This window comes from Vidua macroura, chromosome Z (assembly GCF_024509145.1).
Source record: "Vidua macroura isolate BioBank_ID:100142 chromosome Z, ASM2450914v1, whole genome shotgun sequence".
Lineage (NCBI taxonomy): Eukaryota > Metazoa > Chordata > Aves > Passeriformes > Viduidae > Vidua > Vidua macroura.
This window is the reverse complement of record NC_071611.1, coordinates 10,338,927-10,355,344: the sequence shown is the minus strand read 5'-3', so window position 1 is coordinate 10,355,344 and position 16,418 is coordinate 10,338,927. Positions and strand designations below refer to the sequence as shown.

General features: G+C 37.7%; 2 long non-coding RNA genes across 2 annotated transcripts; one reads left to right on the top strand and one right to left on the bottom strand.

The window, feature by feature from the left end:
• Positions 1-1,207: 1,207 nt before the first annotated feature.
• Positions 1,208-3,440, bottom strand: LOC128821990 (uncharacterized). Its single transcript, XR_008441304.1, has 2 exons — positions 3,288-3,440; positions 1,208-1,313 (listed from the first exon to the last, which is right to left on the bottom strand). It is a non-coding gene; the product is annotated as an uncharacterized LOC128821990 (long non-coding RNA).
• A 2,568-nt stretch (positions 3,441-6,008) lies between these two features.
• LOC128821991 (uncharacterized) lies at positions 6,009-16,034 on the top strand. The gene is made up of 3 exons (XR_008441305.1): positions 6,009-6,516; positions 13,025-13,132; positions 15,778-16,034. It is a non-coding gene; the product is annotated as an uncharacterized LOC128821991 (long non-coding RNA).
• The last annotated feature ends 384 nt before the right edge of the window (positions 16,035-16,418 follow it).

Here is a 16,418-nt window from a genome sequence, read left to right as displayed (position 1 = left end):
GAATTTTTGAGTGGCTTCAGGATGCCCTTTATGCTTAGGTTCTTTGTGTGCAATTTCTATAACCTGTATGTTCCCTGCACTTATAATATTTGTTACATTATAGGAAATGTTCACCTACACTGTATTTCAGTAATTAATGTATGCGAACAACATTGTTTATTGAACATGAAGTACTGGCCCTTGCTTTTTCAAAATTATATATTACATAATTACTCAAAAACTGGTGATTTCCTTCCTTGTATCTGAGGTTTTGGCGCTTAATCTTCTATTGGTAAATTGTTTAATCCCTGCCTTTCTTTAGTCTTCAAAATTATGCACTGCAATGCAGTGCATAATTATGCACCCTTGCAATGTGGTGCAGTTTAAATTGCCATTTTCCATATGTTTTAAGTAGATCATTTGATTCTAATTTATCTTCAGGAGTTTTTCTGTACTGATCTGCTACCCCAGGTCCCTGCACTGTTGTTCCTAAGGCTTTCATTTCCATTTATCTTTGCTAGCCTCATCACTGTTGGTGCTTGTTTTGTATATTAGTCAGACCAGACGGTGTACCATCTTGAAGGATCCACCCTGTATGCCATCTACCTAATTAGAGAGGCTCAATTTCTAAGGCAACAGCTTGCAGTGTCTGAGGGATCTTCTGTTACAGATACCACCACAAATCATTATTCAGAGTGACATTAATTAATTGTTCTCTCCCCAGGATTTACTCTACTTTGGCAAAGACATCACAGCATTTTATTTATATTAGCTCCCCCTCCTCTCCAGTCTATTATCATCCTGACTTAGGAATCCTAAACTTTTATTATTCATATGAAAGATAAATAATTTTCTTGCTTGCTTCTGAAGTGTCAATCAACACTTTGTCATGGGCTTGTGGCCTTTTAGTTGGTTAGCTGACTGGCTGCTTCCCCAGATCCACTCATCACTGTTCATAACATATCTGGAAAGCTTTGGGATTTCCCTAGTGGAGAATTTACTCATTTTATGGTTGAATTATTTCTTCTTGGAAGGGAGACAAGGAACTTGTAACATAAACAAGTTTCCTCCTTCCTTTACCATGGAAGGGATGGTGAATGTCAGCCTAATCACTAAATCTTTTCAGTACACTTCTTTTCAAGTGTTCATTTTCAAAACTGCTCCAGCAATCAATATTTGCTTCTTAATATTACAAGTGCTATGCAAAAATGGAATATGTAACTCCTACTTTAGAACAGTAGCAGATAACATTCTGTGATTTAATGTAACAGTTTCTGCATAGAAGAAGCACACATTGCCTTCTCCACATCAAGTGGCCCTCTTCCATCTGCCACCTAAAAAAGAAAAAAAATTTTACATTAGCAACAAGAAATGTATCAAGAGGAAAAAAGAGGGAAAAAAGTTCCAAAACATGTTGCAGCACAGAAAGTTATGCTAATTAAAGGGGAAGTATTATACTGAAGCATCTCCATTTGCAATGGCCAAACTTAGTTTATTAATTTTATTGCATATATTTAGACTTACTGTTAGATTTGTCTGTTTACTAGATATTATTGCAGCTTGCTGGCTAATTTTTAAAGCAACCTTTGGAAAACCATGCCTTGCATCATGTTCCAGCTGCGAGGTTACTATGAGACACACGGGAATACACTATTTCAGTAGGAAGTAGAAAAATATTGGTTATATCAGTGGTCATGGTGTCTATAATCTGAGCTCTGCTTCTGATGCATTGCATATGGTGTGGGTTTTTTCACCCTCATCATTGATAGTGTAGATGCCATTTGCAACCAAGGTAGCTGCACATGCGAATATCAGAACATAATTTTAGACCTTTATCCTGAGTGCAATTACTGACTGACTAGGAAATGATGCGAGTGTTTACAAAGTGTAGTTTTAGAAAATAATATTTTTTTCTAAAATGCAAAAATTATTATTTGATTTCATTTATATTAACCTGGCCATTTAATTTATAGTATATGAATAGTTAACTGTGACAGTGAACCAATAGCATTTATTTACATCCACTTTGTTCATACAATCAGTTTCACAGTAAGATAAATTTTGTAGTTGTAGTGGTTTTGGTTCACCAATTAGAGATTTCACCAATTAGAGATTTCACCAATTTTTAGATTTCCTGACCAATGCACCAACTAGTGTGGTGGGTTCAGTGCGGGCCAATCACCAGTGTACTCACTTCCTGCTGTGAGACAGGATTAGGAGAAAGGCAAAGGAGTATCAAAACTTTAAAAGGGTATAAAGAAAACTGTATTAACAGTAACTAAAAAAAAAAAAAAAATAGCAAGAATCAAAACAAACCATTCAAAATACTGCTCCTCCTCCCCCCACAACCTTTTCTTTTCCACTGACAATGTAAAGAAATAAAACCTAAAATTTCCAGTCAGTTTACCACATCTAAAATAGTCTTTCTTCAGTTCACTTAGGGAGACAAGTCCCTCTTGTTAATGTTAAGGAGACTTCTCCACAAGAAGAAAAAACAGCTCTCCCGTGGTTCTCAATTTCCTCACAGCTAAAAGCTGCCTGGGGAAACCTGCAATTGTGAAGCCCCTCCCATTTTCCACAAGCCTTCCCACAGCTGTTGATGGGCCATGTTGACTTATGAGGTATTGCTTTAAACATGAACTGTTCAAAGGCAAAACTTCTCATTATCTATATCTAAAATCATCTTTATCCCTGAGAACAGAGGTCTTTTTCTTCTCTTCTTAGGGCCACAGGAGAAGGCATCCTTCTCTCTTTCTCTGCTCAAAGTTCTCATGGGATCACAGCTACTTTAACATCTGCTTACTTTAGCATGGAGGCCTTTGCTCGATATCAGTTTGAACTCTTCATCTCCCCATAGTTTCATATGATATAGGGATAAAAAGTCTTTTCTCTATAGCTTATAACAGGATTTCAGCTGGAAGATCAAGGCATCTCCTCATCCCCCCCCCATCTGGGACTTCTTCTTCACTGACCATGATGTCTCTTCATGTTGTTCCCTTACATGTTTGCATCTTGTTCCTTTCTCTCACTCGAGGGAGGATTGAAGCACTGAAAGGGTTAACATCACATCTGGGGCCTGCCATCGGTCACCTGACCTGTGTTGGGAGCTGTGGCTGGGCTGTGTCAGGATCGGCTGCATGGCTGGTCTTTGATTTTCTCTGCATTCCGTTCCAGCCTCAGGGCCACTCTGCATGGGCTGCAGGGGCACTGGTTGTGCTGGACTACAGCTGGCCTGTAGGCCTCAAAGTATAAATAATTACAAATTTATAGTGGAAATATATGATCAATTACATAATGACCTTACTTACATAATTCTTCCAGTAAGAGCAGGCCCAGGCCATTGGGGATTCGGGCTCCTATTGGCTGGCTGACCAGGAAGTAACTGGCTCGGCCAATGAGGACTAACCCCGTGGGCTTCATAGGTACATAAGGAAGCAAGATCTCAATCAAGGCAGCTGTTGCTGCATGAACTCGGTGTGTCCTGGCACTGGTCTGTCTCTGAAAGTGTGGCAATTGGTGGACCCTGACGTGATTGCAACAGCTACTGCTGATAGAGCGGGGAGACAGATGAGGCAACCAGGAAGAGTTGCCCGCAGCCTTTGAGCTGCAAAGAACAGTGTATAGAGCCGTGATTGGTGCAGACCCTGTTTTTTTTTTTTTTTTTTTTTTTTTTGTAAGTGGAAGACACTTGCAGCATGGGAGCATGAGGCTTCAACATCGGAGGACCCCCTCCTGAAGGTATGGACTCCCATTCTAAAAAAATAGATTTGAAAAATATGAGGAATGGGCTTTATTAGCCCTAATAATGTGGTGTGAGAGCCACGGACTGGACGTGTCAGAAGGGGTCGCCCTAGATTTAAAAACTTGGGATTGGGCTGGCCTACATATACTCACAGCTGTCTCTACAGGAGATGACTCTGCCATTTCTGTTATCAAACTTTGGAGACTCATCATGAACATGATAAAACAGTTGCAGAGCAAGCAGGTGGTGAGGATGGCAGGGGGATCACAGCTGGCACCATCCGCTGAGGTGAACAGCAAAAGCAGGGCACCAAGGGAGGCAGCAGGGCAGGCAGACACTGTGGCAGGTGAGAGAAGGAAAAGGATTGGTGCAGAAAGTACAACACACTGGGAGGCCTATGGGTGGAGCCATGGAGCCTCCCCAGGTGAGGGTGACCTACCTGGAGAGCTCCCTGACATCCTCCGGGACCAGGATCTGTCAATGGATCGCCCTGTCCCTGGGGCCATCAGTGGAATCACCCCAAGCGGTCGTGCTGTGTTAAATGGGCACTCTAAAGCCCCTCCATGCCCTGCTGTGGCTGCCGAGACCTATGAAATAACCATCTGCCCTCCCGCTCTGCGCTCTACTGCCCCTTGTTCTGCCGTGCTGGCAGAAACGTCCATGTCCGCCCAAGACCAGCGCGCGTTGTCAACAGGGCGCACTGCCACTGACCCAGAGGGCAGAGACACCCTGAGCGCACCAGAACTGCTTCCTCCCGAGACCAATTGGACCAGCTCCAAGACCACACCCTCAAGTCCTCTTCCGCAAGGCATGCCTGCATTTTCTGCCCGGCCTCCAAGGGGTGGGGGTGTACCTGCTCATCACCACAACATGGGGTGGGCCCAAGAAATGTGTCACCAGGAGTTCCCAGAGATATCATACATGGAAGCAGTGCTGCTGTCCCAATCATTCCAACGCTGCCAGACCTAGAGTTTTCCCTAGATTATACAGCACCTAAGAACACAGTGTACACCAGAGAAGACACCTCTGCCACTGCTGAGCCAGCACAGCGCAGAACTTCCCTTTTGACCCTGGCAGGTCCCCCTGTGCCTAAAATTAAGTTTTGTTCTCAGTTATCCAGAATTGTGCAGACATATTATTTAAGGATAAAAGCTGTTAGACAAATTTATGACAAACCAGCCAAAGCTAAAAATACAGTTCTAAAGCTTATAGGGTTATTAAGAAAACACCAAAAGTTAACCTGTTCAATATGCATGTGAAAGAATAATAACATACATTATTCTCAAACAATATTCATGATGATATTTACCTAGACTTTATCACCTTATATCTAACTGGACATGCCTTGTGATAACTCTAAATAACAGCAACATAACACTTTGTCATTTTCAGTTTAATGATTATTCATAATCCTTCAAAGAAAAATTCACCTTGGGCCCTCAATAGGACCCTTAGAATGACAACTCACTCGTAACTTTTCTCAAATAGTTCAAGAATCAAATATTTTGAAGACATTACAAACACAAAAATTTGTAAATTTTGCTCATGTGCCAAGATGTGGCCTATGAAACCTAACTAAGACATATTTCCTTCAAAAATTTTGAATAAGTCTTGTAAATAGCACTTTCAGAAGCAGTTGTATACCTCACTAAATACAATTCTTACAGCTATAGGGTGTGTTACATCATTAGTATCTCCTACATAGCACTTAAAAATATATTTTTTAAATAGAAAAGGGGGAACACCTAGTGCTGTGCACACCCTAAAACAGGTGACACTATTAAAAGGATTTTCTATATTTAAAGAAATGAAGACAAAGGATTTTATTTATTTAAGAATATAGATAGCAGACCTGAACTAAGATTATTTTTCTTGTTGGTTGTTTTTCCCACAGTTATGAGAATGTAAATGTTTCCTGTTTTCAAATTAAGCTGTTTCTTATTTTTAAAGTTAGGTTGTAAATTTGTAACCATTGAGTTGTTTCCTATTCTTAAAGTTAAGTGGTAAATTTGTAACCATTGAGCTGTTTCTTCTTTTTAAAGTTGTACATTTGTAACTGTTGAGCTGTTTCCTATTGTTAAAATTGTAAGTTTGTAACTGTTAAGCTACAAGGCTGCAGCATGCCATATTGATAACTTGTATTGCTAGTGGTGTCATCTGACAGCTCCCTAGAGTGAATGTTACAAATTCAAGAATATATGGGATACATCAACAACTAAAAAGGGGCTGGGCCTGTTGAATTGAGTTGAAGGCCTCATTCAAGGCCTAGGTCAAGGTTTTTACACAAGGGTGTGTCTGTCATCTAGTCTGCAAGGCAGCTGTAGAGGATGACAGACACTGCTTTTGTATTTAAAAGAATAAAAGAAAGAATAAAAGGGGGTCCAGACCAATCACGACTCTATACACCTGTCTTTGCATCTCGAAGGCTGTGGGCAAGTCTTCCTGGTTGCCGCACAGCGCTGTGAGCACCACTCTTTGCAGCTCAAAGCTGCGGGCATCTCAAAGGCTGTGGGCAACTCTTCCTGGTTGCCCCCATCTGTCTCCCCGCTCTATCAGCAGTAGCTGTTGCAATCACGTCAGGGTCCACCAATTGCCACACTTTCAGAGACAGACCAGTGCCAGGACACACTGAGTTCATGCAGCAACAGCTGCCTTGATTGAGATCTTGCTTCCTTATGTACCTATGAAGCCCACGGGGTTAGTCCTCATTGGCCGAGCCAGTTACTTCCTGGTCAGCCAGCCAATAGGAGCCCGAATCCCCAATGGCCTGGGCCTGCTCTTACCGGAAGAATTATGTAAGTAAGGTTATTATGTAATTGATCATCTATTTCTATCGGAACCCAAGGTGTCCCTTAGACACTCTTGGATGTTCCGGGTCCAGGTCAGAAGCATCTGAGACCCTGGCAGGCATTTCTGCCTGTGGTTTTGAATTTGATCTATGGAAACCCCTGTGGTTTTGAATTTGATCTATGGAAACCCCTGTGGTTTTGAATTTGATCTATGGAACAATTTACCAACCTTGCAGGAAGAACAAGAAATCACAAAATTTTAGATATTATAGTCGAAGTAGTCACAAAGTGAAAGGAAGAATTTTTGAGTGCTGTACAGGGGGGTTTTAGGCCTTGTACAGAGGGGTCTGAGTTTTGTACATGTGGGTCAGATGTTCTAGGATGGAGGGATTTGGGCGTGCCCTGTCCTTCTTTCTCCTTCCTATCCTCCATGTACTTGGTGATGTTGGCACTCACAGATTGGTTTAGAGTAGAAAGTCAATATAGGTGATAGGCATTGGGGAAAAACTATAAACATTTAATATGAAATGTGTGATATAAAAGATGGCACCAGCCCTTGGGCAGGAGAGACGGAGAGAGACAGAGAGAGAGACAGAGAGAGACAGAGAGAGACGCAGAGGAAGAAGGAGTCAGAGAGAATGTCAGGAAGTGTGTGTGCCGTGAGATAACATGCAATAAACTACCTTTAGACCAGATGACTGAAGACTACTGAGTCTTCCTTTGAAGGCCTGGGTTGGAGGAGAGACTTAACCACCTCCCGGGGTCACCCCAATGTGGGGGGGAGCCCCGTCATATTTCCACTATAAATTTGTAATTATTTATACTGTGAGGTCTGCAGGCCAGCTGTAGTCCACCATATCTGGTCTCAGCTGAACTGTGGGGACAGGGCCTGGTGGCAAGATCTTAACAGCTGTGGCCAGCCCTTCTCCAGCCAGGGCTACGCAGCCTCCCTCTCCTTTCTGCCAGGCAGCTGCTGCGGCCCGGCCCGGCCAGAAGAGGGACAATGGGGGCCAGTGGGAACCCCAGGGATGGGGGCCCAGTCCCCTCGGCAGGGCCGCCCAGCCCAGCCTGGCCAACACAGGGGCCAGGCTGGCTGTGTCAGCTGTTTTGCCAGCCAGAAGAGAAAGTTCCAGGGTTTCTTTCACCTTTAATATTTGTTTTTCACAGAGGCGTGTCCAGCTTTGCAGTGGCTGGAAGCTTTGCATCGCTTCCCTAAATGTCTTCTGTGCAAAACCATGACAGTTGTATAGCAGCAATAAAACTTTCCCAAATTGGCTTTTATGTGTTAAGTTCTCTACCAAACAAATTTTGCTTCAATATTTTCAATATATTCATTTTCAATTCATGCTTAAAAATTTAAATTGATGTTAATTTTTTTTTTCTTATTTCATCAACTGGCATAATGTAAGAAACTGTAAAGTGGCAATTCTCCTTACCTTATCCTTTCTCCAGAATTATTTGTGACTTTGAAAAGTCCATCACTTTTAAAATTATCAATAACAAAATAGTAATTATTATTTCTAATATTATTATCAAGCTAATAAGTATTGTTTATTATAATTAACAATAATCTTTAACCCACACTTTAAAAAAAATTCTCATTATGTATTTTGATATGTAGCATAGGCAGAGGAAACCAGTCATGGTATTTTGATTTAAATAACTTAAATTGGAAAATAGGAAGTTCAAATTTAAATATGAAGATATTAATTTTTTGAAGGGGTGTTGCATGGTGTAGGTGTTCAATATATAATAAACCTGATTAATAGGAAACTTTGAGGGCAAAGTTGAACCAGAGTTTCCTTGAGGACCTTTAAAATGCATGGAGGCTATTTAAATGCATGGAGATCTCTCCTGTGAATTGATACATATAACAGAGATTCTCCTCAGTGTTCAGGGCAATTGATCAGACCTCTAAATGAAGTTCCTTTTCAAGGTGCAAAAATAAGAATTTTTTTTTTCACACAGACAGATTTCTCAAAAGGCGAGAAAGTAAGTTTTCCCTTGTTTCCCCAGAGTGGCTCATGCACCAGGCTACAGGCTCCTATGGCTAAAAACACTCACCCTCCCCTTACTGTGAAAAAGAGTAAAAAGAGCAAGACTACTCTTGCTCTTGAGGAGATGGAATCTTTGGTAGCAAGTCCTGCACATGCTTTGGTCATCATCCCTAATGATCCCTAGTTTTTACTGTGCTGTTCTATTACTTATAATCTTTTACTCCTAATTTATTTATGCCATACTTACATACAAACTACTCCAAAATCTAGCAGATTATAGTGAAATTCATGTAAGGCATAAGGGTCATAAATATCTAAATTGTATACAACTGCATAAACAAGACATTTTTTTTAAGTACTGAATTATCAATGCATTAGTATACAGGAGTATGAGAGCACATTAAGAATGTAGCAGATGATAAAACACACCAGTTAAATAACCTGTAGTAAAAAAATAAAGGTCTGTTTCAAAAGACTAAACTCTGAAATTGATCCAGATATGAAAAAATGATAACAAAATTCTCAAGGAAAGCATTAGAATAAAATTCTATTAAATACTGATTAGCAAAATTAAGAAATCTGTGCATATATTTTCAACATCCCTTTTTAATATATCCCTTGGACTTAATACATCCCTTGGATGTTAATGCATCCCTTAGACTAGAGTTAAATGACACTAAATGATCAGGGCTTATATTTACATCTATGTGGCAGGTTTATTTCAGAACAATTTGGTTGTGATGGAAAGGAGGAATGTAGCCATTTGGTTTATTATCAAAGTTATGTACTTATAAAAGTATAAAGAGATCACTTAAGAAAATAGTGATGATAGGGAAAGAAAGAAAAAAATATAAATAAAGTATAACAGTATATAGTGAAGAAGAAAGGTATTTCCACCCGTAAATCCAGAAAAAAGGCTTGATTGTTGAAATTTAGATGTGCATTGGTCAAAATGATGGTTGCAGTCTTGATTTGTGGAGGGTGGGGGAAGCATACATGACATAATGGGTTCAGGTTCAGGTGGGAACGCCCAGGTACCTCTTCAGTGGCAGGGAGTATTACACTGTCTGTAGCAACACTGTGGATCATGCACAATAGTCTGGAGGCCGTTCTTTCATGGTCTAAAATGCCTTCTAAGACATGACTGCTGTTTTCTCCATCAGTGTAGTTGAGCAAGTTACACCTAATTGAAAGGGACAAATACTGGAATTGGACTGAAATAATAAAAGATGGAGTAAAAACAGGATCAAGAGCAAAAGAGTGAAAATTACAGAATATTAGCCAGATGCTATTAGCCAGATGCTAAGACTATCTGATGCCTTAAGAGTAATCTTTACTTTTTTTTTTTTCTATGTAAGAGAAGAGCTATCAGGAGGATACAGAAAATTATACAAAAAAGGTTTCAAGACAACACTAATGCAACTAAAAACAACACTGATGAATGACTCAATCTGCAGTTCAAAAGTGGCTATCAGTCTAATCATCTAGTGTTACCTTCTCTGTACTTCACATGTATGCTCACACTCAAACACAATTAGCCAAATGCTCACTTTGGAAGATTTGGGATCTCCAAGAAACTTGTTTAGCAATTAGACTGCAGAGAGCAGTTAAGTGTTTCATATATTCCATTCCAGCACTGAAAACTTACAAAATTCTTGGTTTTGGTCACTGTTACAACCTTCAGTGTTATTCACAGATATACAGCAAATATGCCACATGGATCAGAGTACTCTAACCACCATATACTGTTGGTGATTAGTGCAGATTTTCTGCCACATAGTAAAGCATTATGATATGGTGAAAACAAGCATTCACAATTTAACTAAATATGACAAGGGAAAAGGAGTCACTGCTTACTGAAGTATTGCATTATCCCTTGGTATAGCTCTGTAATTTACAGCCATTTAGAAGTAGCACAAATGAAAGGTTTCTAATCAGATCCTGAGTAGAAAGCAATCTCTAAGTCTAAATTTAAAGTCTTTTGAAGATTATTTGCTGCTGACAGATAAATAGTACAATCCATACTCTCAGGCCTAGAGGAGACATGACTGGGACATATGAGCAGTCAGATAGCTTTGAAACATTTTTGGAACTTCTATGTCACAGAACTTCTTCGGACAATAGCATGGTTTATAGTTACTCAGGGTGGCACTAAGTTGATTGCATACATGACTACACAACTTACAGTGCTATAGCACAGAATATGAGTTGGAGTCACTAAGTATATAGCTGCACAAACTTGTATAGCCACATAACCTACACTTACTCTCAAGTTCCAATTTAATTTATGGAAATTATTAAAACAAAAAAAACCAAAACAAAACCAAACAAAAATCAAGAATGAGTCTTCACACAGACTGTATAATTTGTTACTGCACCAATGGTGCTTTAATGGTTTAGTATTAGTATAATTGCATTGGCAGAATTAAATATAAAAAGACCTATATAGACAACTAAACCACTGCATTCATCTTTTTCAGCTGGACAAAAGTTTGTATGTCACTTCTACTCTTCAAGAAATCTTCAAACAGTTAATTTTGGAAACAGTTACAAATTTTATAAAAATAGCTGAGAGTGGTCATGTTTGTCAAGAATTTCAGTCTTGTATTGAAAGCTCCTTTTATGTCCAAACACAATTTATGTGAACTACCTTTCATGAATATCTTTTTAAATTAAACTCTACTTGCTTTGGTATTTCAAAGTTATATCCCTGACCTAAAATTAATTCATTGTTTATATTTATTAAGCTTACTGGAAGCCTGGGAGGTTTCATGATCTGTTCTCACTGTCTAAACAGAACCACTAAATTATTCGCATACACAGAATTCTTACTAATATCTTACCTCTTATATCATTTATTATTACTGAACACCTATGACACTACAATAAATAATAAAGTTTGATTTATAGTGTACTACGAGTAACCTCCTCTTCCTAAAATTAATGTGTTCTTAATAAGACCTTTTTTTTAAAAAAACACATTTTTGTAGGGAAAGAAGCATCCTTTCCATTTATACTAATATTCCAGACAAACAGGAAAATGGAATAAAACAAACAAACAAAAATTTAAAAAAACCCAACAAAATACAAATCAAACCAACTAAACAAACAAATAAAATCCCAAACAAAAAACAAACAAACCTTTACCAACCAACCAACCAACTAAAAACAGCCAACCAAAGAAAAAAAATACTGCAGTAAGAAAGGCAGTTTAGGGAACAATGCATGTAAAGCAGCTTACCTACGTTTCCTTTTCTTCTAAGCATAAAACTGGAAATTCTCCTGTTCACTGAAGGAAATGAGATCCCAAAAGTCTACCAAAAATGTCAGCCAGCAACCGAGAATGATCTAGAATAAAGGCCAGTGGCAGAATTCAGGTTACTGCAAAAGCCTGGATGACCAAACCTTTTATCTTAGAAGAGGAGAATCCAGTATAAACAATATCAAAGAACACAAAACTGCATAGATTCAAATAAAAGAAAGGAGTAAAATTTAAGGAGTTAGTAAGTGTATTTACTTGCATTCATGTTTAAGACAATTAAGATATAAACTTCCATGGCGAGGAGATATCCATAAAAGTATGTGACTGAACAGCAGTCTTGGAAAAGTACAGCTTTTATTACAGGGATTCATTTTCTTATTCTTGTAAATTTCAGACATGATTTCATGGGCAGATGACTGAAAGATGCATAGAATTGGCATTTTCCAAAAATGTGATCTGAAGTACCCTTACATTGCACTGTACCACATAAGACGCTTATATTCATTGTGCAAATATGTCTGTAAAAATATCAATTCAAAATACTCATTCAGAATATTTTTCATATTGGTTACATTTCCCATTTGTAACGCTTTATGGTCAAACATTAACAAAGACTTTCAAAATCAATGTGAATCTTATCCTAACCTTTGTGATTTGAAAACACTGCCTGAGAGAATAATATCTCAAGTGGTGTGTGAATGTGCTTAGAATGGTAAGACCTCTCAATTTTCTAATACCAAAATTTAATCAAATAAAGCTCATCAATTCTTAATAGTAACCAAAGAAACAATACCAGTATAGTGTTAATACTCTCTAGAAAATTGAAAGAAAAATGTAACCACATCCATATTCAGAAATACAGTTATTGAAGAAGCATTCTTCAGTCTCTGAGTCCTGTGTCCAAGTATATGAATGCTAACCTGTAAGGGTTGGCATTCACATAGTTGAAGAAAATGGTGTGCAAAAATATCAAAGCAGTCTAGAAAGCATGATAGAGGAGCAAGAAGGAAACAATCTTACCTTGCACAGGTTTTCACAGGAGGAAGCTTCTAAGGTTTAAAAGAAAAAAAGGTAGCAGGAAGAATTTGAGTATAATATCTCCATTACAAAAATAAAACATTTTAAGTAATTGTTAGCAACAGTAACATTGCTAAGAAAAACACCTTATTATATCACTTTCTAAACACCATGTCCTTATCAACTAAGGCTTAAGAGGAAACATATTTCATGTTATGATGAACATTTCTTTATACAGAATATTTCACTCAGCCTGATTCCAAGGCAGACACAGATGCTACAAAGAATGCAAAAGAAAAACAGGAAAAAATGCAGTCTCAAAAGAGGAATCATTCTGCAGTCTTGGGTAAGGAACATCAGGCTCACTAGGTGCCCTGCTAGTGACTTTAGCCTCCAAGATCTTACTTCTCCATTGAGGCCTGAACAGTTTTTGAGCTGCTTGTTAGGAAGGACACAAACTAACAACAGTAGCAGAAAAAACACAGAGACTTCCAAGTTTTCCAACAGTGTTTCTAAGACTACCTGACAAAGAATTTAGCTTAAAGATCTGAGCTATTGTATTAATTTGTTTAAAGATGTATCTCACACATTTCTAAAATTGTAAGGTTTCTCCCAAATTTTGTTTGCCAATAGGATTTAAAAATGCTTCTAACACACCTAACCTAACCTAACCTAGGTGAATGGAGAACTGTATAGTAGAAAAGTGAACCTTCAAGCTTAGTCTGGAAATGTATACCAAAGATCCGTACCCAACTCTCTCACTGTGAGCAAGATTTGGCTGTATCACTTAATCAGTTTCTGGGAAAAAAGTCTACTACTACAAGTCTGTAGTAGTATTTTTAGTATATTTAGTATCTATTACTACAAGTCTGTAGTAGCAATGTCTACATGTCCACATGGAGACCTCAAGTCCAGATAAATATATCCAGGGATGAACTACTCTCCTTACTCAAGTTTTTAAGAGTTGTAGCCCATCTCTAAAATAGGGTCAGTATAAAAGCAGATGAAGGACTCTTCTAATTGTGTGCAAACACATATATGTCCACTCTATAGCTGTGTATAATTAAAAAGGAAGGGATAGTCCTCCAACCTAATATCTGAGATAATAACAAATACTTGGTACTGCTGGAAGAAGGTCTTTATTCTCAGTCTACAAAATAGAAGCAATTTTTCCCTCCAAATGAGAAGAAAGAATGAAGAAAAGAAAGAGAGATATGAGGAAGTGAGATGTCCTACATATGAGTAGACTCTTTGAACTCTTTCTTCTCCACTTTGGTGTATATCCGAATAAAGCGTAATAAATTAAAACCTAACCAAAAGTAATTTGTTTAACTCTTTGGAACACTTATAAATTGTATTTCTCTAAGACTTAAGCTGGTAGATAAAAATATAACAATACAAACTCATTTTTACTTACACTAGACAAGCTAAAAAATATGTGTGTATTTCTTTAAGCTCAGAAACTATTCTGGAGGTATGAATGAAACTCAGGTTTTAATATAGTTATTTCTAAATAAATGGCAGTAATAGGAACTGGGCCTTATTAATTTATTAATAAATACACATGGTCTTGAAATCCTTGATAATAAAAGAACGGTTAAATGAAAATTGTTCTACTAAGAATATCACCAGTGCAAAAGACACACATGTTTAAGAGCAAACGATGAACTCTTCCTGGATTTGTGGGGTAGGGTGGTTTGACTAAAGTTTAATTCATATTTTTTTCTGAAATAACTTTTATGAGAAGCTTTCATGATCAAGATGGGTTGGTTGTTCAAAGACAAACAATATAGTTTGCTAGACAAATTACAAATTTGTGATGAGTAATACTGAAGTTATAGAGAGATAAAGAAAGACAAGTTGTGAATACTCTATATTCCAGAAAAAGCCTGTGAGAACTTTGCTTTTCATTATCTTCAGTCTTCTTTCTGAAGGAGACTGTTTCAAGGAAAACAAATCTCTCAGTCATCTCACTGGAGAACAGACATTTTCAAAGCTTACAAGTATACATAGAAAACCAGAATCCTTGTTTTCCAGCCAACCTTATTAAGCAGAAAACTGATGAAAGAGAAGGTAGTAGATCTGAAACATTCTGACAACTCTGTAAGCAATATTTTAGCACTGGACTGCACTGTGATAAAACGGTCAGCAAAGGACTTTGCTATTATACTTTATCCGTAATTTGAATTTAAGCACTTATCTATGTTCTGTAAAACTTCATATCAGCAGATATTTTGAAGTGTTATATATTTATGTGTTATACTTTGCAAAGAGACTTTTTTAGAAAGCAGCCTAGAGTTATGAATGCTTAGAAATTACTTCAAATCTGGTAGTTAACAGGTGGTAACGATATAAAAGTTTGGGCTCAAGTGTGTACTTTTGGCCTTGAATAGCAATTAAGCACAATTTCCTAGCTATGGGGAACCAGGCCTGAGTATATGATGAAATCAGCTTCAATTTCATCAGATTCAGTTAAAAAACAAAGAAAGACGAGCTAACGGAAAATGATTGCTTTTGTAAAGTGCAGTTGCTCTGTGTTTACTTCACAAACTGACTGCCTTGAAGGGGTTCTTGATAGGTCTCAAAGCTGCACAAATAAAAGATGTTAAGCTTTCAAAGCAACAGAATCTAATTGAAGGAAAGACTTGAAACCCATAATATAAACTATTGCAGCAAGAAATGATCCTGACCTAAGTGGCAGAACAAAAGTTTATGTAAATTCAGTTCTGTTATTTTTAGAAAGAGGACTCCACCAGTGTGCATAAGCCTTAAGGGCAGTATTAAGAAAAAGCCACCTAGTGCTTCAGAAATATCCTTTTCATAGTCTTTACAAGTAGGACAACAAAGCAAATGCACAGAAGGAGACTAACTTATTCATGTTTTTCAAAGAGCTGTTTTTTCAAAGAAACAATTTGTGTCTCTCACATCTCCCACTGAAACAAACAACAAGAACAGTTTACAATCTCAGTAAATAATATTTATTCCCTGTAGGTACATTGGAAACTTCAAAAGAGCATGAGAAAATACGTGGCATAATCACAGTTGGATGGGATTTTAGAAGATACAAGAAGACACAGCATGCCATCTATCACCAGTCAACATAGAACTACATTTTCAGAAGTTAGCAAGTGTTTGCACCTAAGATGAGTAGTATCCTAGAATATCCAAAAGACCTTTTTTCTTTGATAATCCATTTGTAGATTAAATGAAAAATTATCTGTGCACCATTTTTAACACTATTTATTTGAAGAAAAAGCTGAATAGATGTTAAAATTCTTCTTTTTAACTTCTGGAGTTGTAAAACTTAAGATATAAGCTGATAGATGCTTATCTGTAGACGTGTAGAATCCTGACCTATGCCCTCAGTAAAGGCAAAATCTCACTATTCTAAACTATTCTAAACTACAAAACTGAATGATTGAATATTTAAATTATAATCAAAATGTAACTTAAATACTAAATGAAGCAAGTTACAAATACTCTGAACCAAACTCACCAAATAGTGCAGTTGTCAAAAGGAAAAAGCCTCTTAAGGTTGATACAGTCCATTTTAGCTCTTTAACTTACACATCCTGAGACACACTATCCCACCTAATTTTAAAGGATTATCATTAAAGCAAGTTAATCAAACC